The following is an 8,618-nucleotide window of genomic DNA, read 5'->3' as shown; positions in this document are numbered from 1 at the left end:
AGAGAACCAACACACAGCAGCCTGAAAGGATATTGTCTAGAGATACGTATGGTGATCGTTACAGCAGAAATACAAACCTTCCTAAATACCAATATAAATAGACAGGTGGGTAGGTAAAAAGAACGGCCGAAAGCTGAACCAAAAAATAAAAAATGTTTACCTATAGGAGGGAGGCCGGGAGGGAAGGGGATGGAGGAGGCAGAGCCTGAACGTGGTCTTCTCCGAGGTCCCCTTTTGTTGACTTCGGAATCCTGTAAATATTTTACGTAATTATAAAACAAAATTACATTTAAAAAAATCCCTGAAAATTGAAAGTAAAATGAAACCAATGAACGTGACTGTGTATCCAGTCGGTGGCATCACCACAAGAACTATTCCAAGTGACTTTACAACACAGCCATTTGAATATACCTAGTAGAATACACAGTAACAAAAGTTACAAAAAAGTTTAAAATCCCAAGTTGTTTTCAGCAATCAGCGTTAGTGGTAAAGGGATAAGTGAGTACTTTGGTGTCAGTAAGAACCTGGATTTTTGTCCGGGAATGGAGGAATGAAGAAAGAAAGACAAGATTACGCCAAAACCCTGAGGCCCTGAGTGAGAACTGGAGCATCTGTACGAAATCATCATTCCTGTCCGTTGGAAAGGCCTAGAATCAGTGACTCATCCAGTCAGCAGGGAGTACACCTGACAGCCAGGTGTGGTCCCTAGATCCCTCCCTCCATGGAAAGAAGCTGGGACTCCTTGAAGCAGAACTGATCCGGATCTTGGGTAGGGAACGTTCCTGGTGAGGCCCAGAACAATGTGCCATCCTGGCAGCAAGCTGTAACAGACTTCCGGGTTCATCTCAAAAAGACTTGTGGTCAAGTTGAATGAACTTCTGCTCGCCCTGCTCTTCCAGGATCCATCACTATGACGGTCCTCCAGCGATCCAGAACATTCCTTGCCACTCTGGCTGGCTCCCTGGGGTGACTCCATTTTCTCCATTTCCCTCTAAAAATGTGCTCTCTGGGGGACTTCCCTGGTGGTGCAGTGGTTAAGAACCCGCCTGCCAATGCAGGGGACACGGGTTTGATCCCTGGTCCAGGAAGATCCCACATGCCACAGCGTAACTAAGCCCACACACCACAACTACTGAAGCTTGCGCTCTAGAGCCCATGCTCTACAACAAGAGAAGCCACAGCAATGAGAAGCCCGTGCACTGCAACAAAGAATAGCCCCCGCTTGCCACAACTAGAGGAAGCCCACGCGCAGCAACGAAGACCCAACACAGCCAATAAATAAATAAATGAATAATGAATCTTTTTTTTTTCCCTTAAAAGTGCTCTCTGGAGTGGAGCATGCATCTCTAAATGGACTCCGCGTCAGAGAGGAGAGGGCCCCTCCTGTGCGATCACTCCCCAGGATCCAGGCCTTCTGCTTCCCCGAGGACCCTGCTGCCTGGCTCAGCTGGCAGGCTGGTGCTCGGCCACCGGAATGTCACCACGTTGTCCTCAGAGCTGCTTAAGCGAGGTCTAAGGGCCTGAGGACCAAGAGTGGGCCCCTCCCGAACTTACAGGGACAGGGCCCGCGACTGCTTTGGGGCCTGCGTGCTGACAAGTGTCTGTCCATTTGCCAGAATTTTGGATGAGACTTGCTTTCACTGTGACTGCCTAGTGGGGAGGCTATAGGGGAGGGACACAGAGCCCCCGCCGCCTCTTGTCACTGGAGGACCCCCCGTTCACCAAAAGAACTTCATCAAATTGCTGACCAGCCAAACTGGCTTAGGGCAACAAGATACATTTAGATAGAGTTTTATAAGATTGAGAATAGGTGAATATTGCCATACATAAACTTGCTAATGTGGACATCTGAACTCAAAAAACATACATCAGGGGATGCTGTTTCACCTTATCAAAAAGTCACGTGGGGCTTCCTAGGTGGCGCAGTGGTTAAGAATCCGTCTGCCAATGCAGGGGACACGGGTTCGATCTCTGCTCCGGGAAGATCCCACATGCTGCGGAGCAACTAAGCCCGTGTACCACAATAAAAAAAAAAAAAAAGTCATGTGTTTCAGTCATGAAAGAGAATGAAGGAGACAGATAAATGGATAAACTACGGTATCTCCAGACAATGGGCTATTATTTCAGGTCTAAGAAGAAATGAGCTATCAAGCCGTGAAAAGACATGGAGGACATTAAGTGCATGTCACTAAGTAAAAGAAGCCAATCTGAAAAGGCTTCATACTGTATGTGGGACATTCTGGAAAAGGCAGACTATGGAGACACTTAAAATACCAGTGACTGCCAGTGGGGGGAGGGTGGGGGTGACGGATAGGAGGATTCTTTGGGCAGTGACAATACTCCGTGTGATGACATAATGATGGCTACACGTCCAAACCCAGAGACTGTACAACACCAAGAGCGACCCTGAGCTAAGCTGTGGCCTCTGGGTGATGATGATTTGTCAACGTGACACCGACCTTCTGGTGGGGGTGTTGATGGTGGGGGAGGCTGAGTGTGCGTCCGTGCAGGAGGCACATGCAATGAAGTGCTAACTCCTGCTGCAACACAGATGCCCGTAAACCATCCTGCTGGCGAACAGGCTCTGGGGCTTCCCTGGTGGCGCAGTGGTTAAGAATCCGCCTGCAAACGTAGGGAACACAGGTTTGATCCCTGGTCCGGGAAGATCCCACGTGCCCGGGAGCAACTAAGCCCGTGCGCCACAACTGCTGAGCCCACGTGCCACAATTACTGAAGCCTGCATGCCTACAGCCCATGCTCTGAGCAGCAAGGGAAGCCTCTGCCATGAGAAGCCCATGCACCACAATGAAGAGTAGCCCCCGCTCTCTGCAACTAGAGAAAGCCCGCATGCATCAATGAAGACCCAACGCAGCCAATAAATAAATATAGATAAATAAATAAATAGATCTTTCTTAAGAATGACTTTGTCATGGAACTGGAAATGGCATTCCCTTAAAAATTTCCAGTCCCCCAAATCGTTTTGGTCTGCTTTAAGGCTCTGCCAGGGCCCTTAAGTTCAAAGAAAAAGAACTTGACCCAGAAACATGAACTTGCCTATGTCTAGTTGACCACCTGAACACACATGTCATCTGTTGGGGGGTGGGGGAGGGGAGTTTTGCAACCCAAATGCAAGTTCTGTTTCTGAGGGTAAAGGCGCATCTCAATAGCCAGATCCAAGCTGAGTTCCCAGAACGTTCTTTAGAGTCGACTCCGGATTAGGAGAGTTGCAGGTGGATGTCCCCCAGAGATGGTCCACAGGATGTCCCAGCAAAGGACACTGAAGCAACCCCACACCCAGACCTTGGTGCCAGCAGGCTGTGGGGTCTTCCTCTGGGTCGCTCTCAGCTCGACTCCACCCCACAGATGCTGGGCCCCTGGGTCGCCCGCCACCACTGGGGGTCCCAAGTGCCCAGAGTGGCTGGGCCCCATCAAGGGGGAGGGGGAACTAACTTTGCAATTAACAAGGCACTAAGGGAAGCCACTTTTCTGTCCCATTTTTGCCGGAGAGCCTCAAGTATCATATTCCAGCACCTACTCCAGGCACGTGCCTTTGGGCGTCCACACTGGATGGTCTGGTCGTCAGTGACCAGCTTCTGGCATCTGAATAGCGGGGCCTCAGCGCACTTGCTGTCCTCGTGATGATGTGGACTCTCCCTGCGACACAGCTGAAGCATCCTTATCCTGTATGCCCGGCAGTTATTCCTTTTTTAAAGTAGCTGTAGGAAGGTTGGCTTTCCATCAAATTGTTAACAGACTTTGGAGGGCTCACTCAGATGGTTTAATTAATAACTATGAGCTTTGCAACCTAAATGTCCATCAACAGATGAATGGATAAAGAAGATGTAGTACATATATACAATGCAATATTACTCAGCTGTAAAAAGGGATGAAATTGGGACATTTGTGGAGACGTGGATGGACCTAGAGACTGTCATATAGAGTGAAGTGCGTCAGAGAAAAACAAATATCGTACATTAACACATATGCGGAATGTAGAAAAATGGTACAAATCAACTGGTTTGCAAGGCAGAAATAGAGATACAGATGTAGAGAACAAACATATGGACACCAAGTGAGGAAACTGGGGCGGGGGGTGGGGTGGGGGTGGGATAAATTGGGAAATTGGAATTGCCACATATACATTACTAATAAGAAAAAAATATCAAATTGTACACTTTGGATATATGCAGTTTATTGTATGTCAATTGTATCTCAATAAAAGTTCTTAAAGAAAAAAAAAAAACTACGAGCTTCGTTGCAAGTACCATTAAATGATCAACATGTCAGCTAAAGTAAACCGTTCAAGCAGCTAGAATTGTTGAACAAAGGAGCTCTAGATGGAGAACAGCACGAACATCCCTTTTCTGCAGAAGCCTAGGGTGGGGTCCAGGAGGGCCGGGACAGTGAGGGGCTGAGGGACGAGGAGGCAGATGGCCCCACCTGAATTTAGCTCCTTGAGAGGCAGAGAAGATTAAAGTCACTTAGAAAAGAGACTTCAACAATGAGGAGGACTCAGCATTGAAAAAACAACAACACAATCCTTGGCATTTGTGAGCTGTGGGTTTGGAAAATATCTCCCTCCCTTGATTGCAGGGAGTGGGTTGGGGGAAAACAGGATTGGAAAACCCACAGATGCAAATCAGCCAAAGGTAACTTTGGCCTTAGGACTTCGGACCTGTCTGTCCATTGAAACGCATGTCCCTGCAGTGCAACCAGCGAATTACTTGTTTTCAACCTATCTGTTGGTTTCTGTATTTTTCACCTTTAAAGAAACTGGGTTTTGTTTGGTTTTGTTTTCTTTCAGTTGGCATTCAAGATGTGTAAGAAAGAGAAATGGTAGAAGTAGCGATGATTCTGGAAATAGGTCTCATCACCTGGCATGATGGAGTTCCCAAGCTGTTGGGCAGGACCAGTGATTTTGTTCTTAAAATGATTTAGCATCAGGAATTCCCTGGTTGCCTAGTGGTTAGGATTCCGGGTTTTCACTGCCATGGCCTGGGTTCAATCCCTGGTCTCAGAATTGAGATTTTGCAAGCTGTGTGGCATGACCAAAAAAAAAGAAAGAAAAAAAAGATTTAACTGTAAGCTGCTTATTTAACTTATGATTAGCTGTTATTTCCTGGCAGTCACTGGCATACTTGTGAATTCTCGTAACGTGAGAAAATCTAGCTTTACATATGGCTTTCAAACGTAGCGAGACTTTAATGTATACTCAATTTAACAATTAATGAAGAGTGAATTTATAAATTAATCATTTGTTGAGTTTGATTTTGCTAATTTCCATAATTTGCAGCCTATGATTTTTTCAAGACTTAAACATTTTCAAAGGTCCTTGAAATCCTCGTTAGGCCTGAGGCCCTGTGCCTCAGCATCTAGAATGAAAGCGGTTCAGACACTCCCTAAGGAAAATCCCAACTCCGTTATGTCACTCTGCAGAATTCATTCTCCCTGGTTATCAAAGTGGATTCTCTCCAGAAGGGCATGAGGTGGACTGCAAAAATATAATTAACCCCTTTTCTAAGGGACTGAACCCTAGAACTAAGAGGCCAGGGCCATCCCGGGTCCTCCTCCTGCCCCCAGGCTCAGGCCCACCCACCTGACCTCACACTTCTGTCCCTCTCAACTTTTCCCACATCAACCAGCATTTCTTTTTTTCTTTAAGAACTTTTATTGAGATACAATTGACATACAGTAAACTTCAACCAGCATTTCTAACATCCGCCCCATTTCCCTGGTGCTGGCTTTCCACGAGGTCAGGAGACCCAGCAGGTAAACTAAACTGAAAGGGTGTTGAGGTGTTCGTGTGCAGACCCAGAATGGCTGGGTCCTTTCAGAAGCCTCGTGGACGGCTGGTATATAAGCTCACTAAGATGGGGCAGGGGTCCGTGACTTTCCTGAGCTGCGATGAAGCCACGGACCTGGGATGGAGGATGCGTCCCCTCTGGGCACACATTCCACTCAGTCACCACCCGAAACCCCAACCCGAGTTTGAATCTCATGTGACCAGGATGGCCAGACAGGACATGAAGAGCCCTGGCAAAGGCTGTCCAGTGGGGCCTCAGGGACATTTGGGTTGGGAAAACAGCCAGCTTAGATGAGAAAGCATTTAACCAGCACCTACTAAGGGCTGGGCCCTGTGCTAAGGGTTTTTTTCACAGCTCAGTGAATTCTCACACCCACTGCAGGAGGTGGTTATTACCATTGCCCGTGTTTTACAGGTGAGGACAGTGCCTTGCCCAGGGCGACTCAGCTAGAAAGTGGCGGGGCTGTGACTAAACCCTGGCAGTCTGGCTTCAGAGTCTGGGGAGCCCCTACTCTAAACAAAAGGTGAAGAGGAATGTGGCTCTTGGGGAGGGGACAGCAATGGGGGGAGAATTCGTTTCCTGATTTTCTATTGGAAAAGTGTGTAGAGCGCACCATCTAATAGGGATATGCAAAGAGGGTTGGAGAGGAAGGCGTCACAGAAGACTGTTTACCAAAGTGCGGGGAGGGTTAAAGTGAACCCACGGGGGAGGGCGCAGGGCCCTGGGCCAGCCATGGTGGGGGCTTTACGTGGGAGAGGGGCAGCTGCCCCTGGGGTTCAGAGATGGCTGGAGCTGGGGAGCGGGCTCCTGGCAGGAGCCGTGGATTTAGTGGAGGGTTATCCATGCCTTGGGACCCACAGGGTGGCAGCTGGGGGAGTAAATATCCCCCTTTCTATTTGCTCCCCGCCCTCTGATCTTCTGCCAGGGCCTTAAGTTGGCCAAGCACAACCAGAAGCAGGGGCATGGAAGCCCCAGGCCACAGAGATCTGCGCCTCTGGCTCTGGAAAAGTGAGGAGCGAGGAGAGGAACACTCAGGGTCAAAGAAGTGGAAAGTACCCAGCACACAATCATCCGTGTGAAAAACAGGTGCGGGAGATTGGTACCTATATCTCTACGAATTCATATGCATGCTTATTGGTGCATAAATTATTTCTGGAATGTGAACACACACACGAGACACTGGTAGAAACTTCTGAGAAGATGTGGCCTACTTTCCATGGTGTAACTTTATCAACTGTTTGATTTTTATCTTTTGCATTTATTATATGTTCAATCCTTCCATCCACTAATCATTAACAAGAATTGATGTTCTTGCGCCCTTGGGCTTGGGATGCAGCCAATAGGAACATGCCTGCAATCTATGCTAGACCAATCATAACTCCCCACCAGGCACATGACCCACACTCAGCCAATCAGAGCCTCCCTTGAGCTTTTCATCCTGGAGCTGGGAGGGAGAGGTCCTTTTCCTTTCCTGTGGTTGCGGAGTCATCAGGAGGTGGGTCTAGAGCTGTAGGTGGTGACAATAGCTAACAGCTACATGATACTTACATTCCGTTGTAAGTTACGGATAGACTCCCATTTTTCATCCCCAAATGGCAGTTTCATCTAGTTTAACCTAATACACGCCAGGCCTTCAAGGAGAGGGGATTCTGGAGGGCAGTTTCACCAGCATAGTGGGAATTTTGGAGCCAATTAGAAGTCTGCCTACTTTACCTATATTGACTCATTTAACCTTCATAACAACATCCCGTACAGGGGGTGTTACTGTTATTAACCTCCCACTATGGGTGTGACAGCTGAGGAAGAGAGAGGCTGAGCATCTGGTGTGGGGCTGCAGAGGCTTCCGGTGCCTCCTGCCTCCCCCTCCCCTGAGGCCACAGTGCCGAGGAGCCTCTCTACACGGGGGGCTGGGGTGCAGAGGACAGGCAGAGAGGCAGCGTCATGAGCGGTTAGGATGCTGGCTCTACGCCTCTTCAGGGGCACACCGCCGTGGATAGGCTCTCGGTTTTGTTATACTCACCAATCAAGGCCCCCACCATGCTTCAGCAAGATCAAGAGGAATATCTGGTGTTTGCAGTTGACATAACGGGACTTCTAAAGCAGTTTCCCCGTGCAATCGGTTGAATCGTGACCCTGGAAGATGTGAATATGGCCTTGTTTGGAAAAAGGACCTTTGCACGTGTAATTAAGTGATGAGTCTTGTTTTCTTTTTTAGTTTTTGTTTGTTTGTTTGTTTGTTTAGTGTGGACCATTTTAAAAGTCTTCATTGAATTTGTTGCAATATTGCTTCTGGGTTTTTTTGCTTTTGTTTTTTTAATGTTTTGTCTTTTTGGCCGCAAGGCATCTGGAATCCGGGCTCCCCGACCAGGGATTGAACCCGCACCCCCTGCATTGGAAGGCAAAGTCTTAACCACTGGATCACCAGGGAAGTCCCTAAGTTAAGAATCTTAAGATGAGATCATCTCTGGTTTAGGGTGGACCCTAAATCCAGTCACTGGGGTTTTTATAAGACAAAGACAGAGGGAGAGTTGAGACAAAGGAAAGAAGACCGTGTAAAGATGGAGGCAGAGATTAGAGTGATGCAGCCACAAGCCAAGGAGCACCCGGAGCCTCTAGATGCTGGGAGAGGTGAGGAAGGATCCTCCCCTAGAGCCTTTAGAGGGAGCCTGGTCCTGCCAATGCCTTGATTTTAGACCTCCCGCCTCCAAAACTGTGAGAGAATACGCTATTGCTGTTTTAAGCCCCCCAGGCTGTGGTTATTTGATACAACAAGCCTTGGGAAGCTAATATTCCCCATAATCTCTTTTCTTGCAG

The sequence above is a fragment of the Hippopotamus amphibius genome, chromosome 15, assembly GCF_030028045.1.
Source record: "Hippopotamus amphibius kiboko isolate mHipAmp2 chromosome 15, mHipAmp2.hap2, whole genome shotgun sequence".
NCBI lineage: Eukaryota > Metazoa > Chordata > Mammalia > Artiodactyla > Hippopotamidae > Hippopotamus > Hippopotamus amphibius.
Note: the sequence above shows the minus strand (reverse complement) of the source record.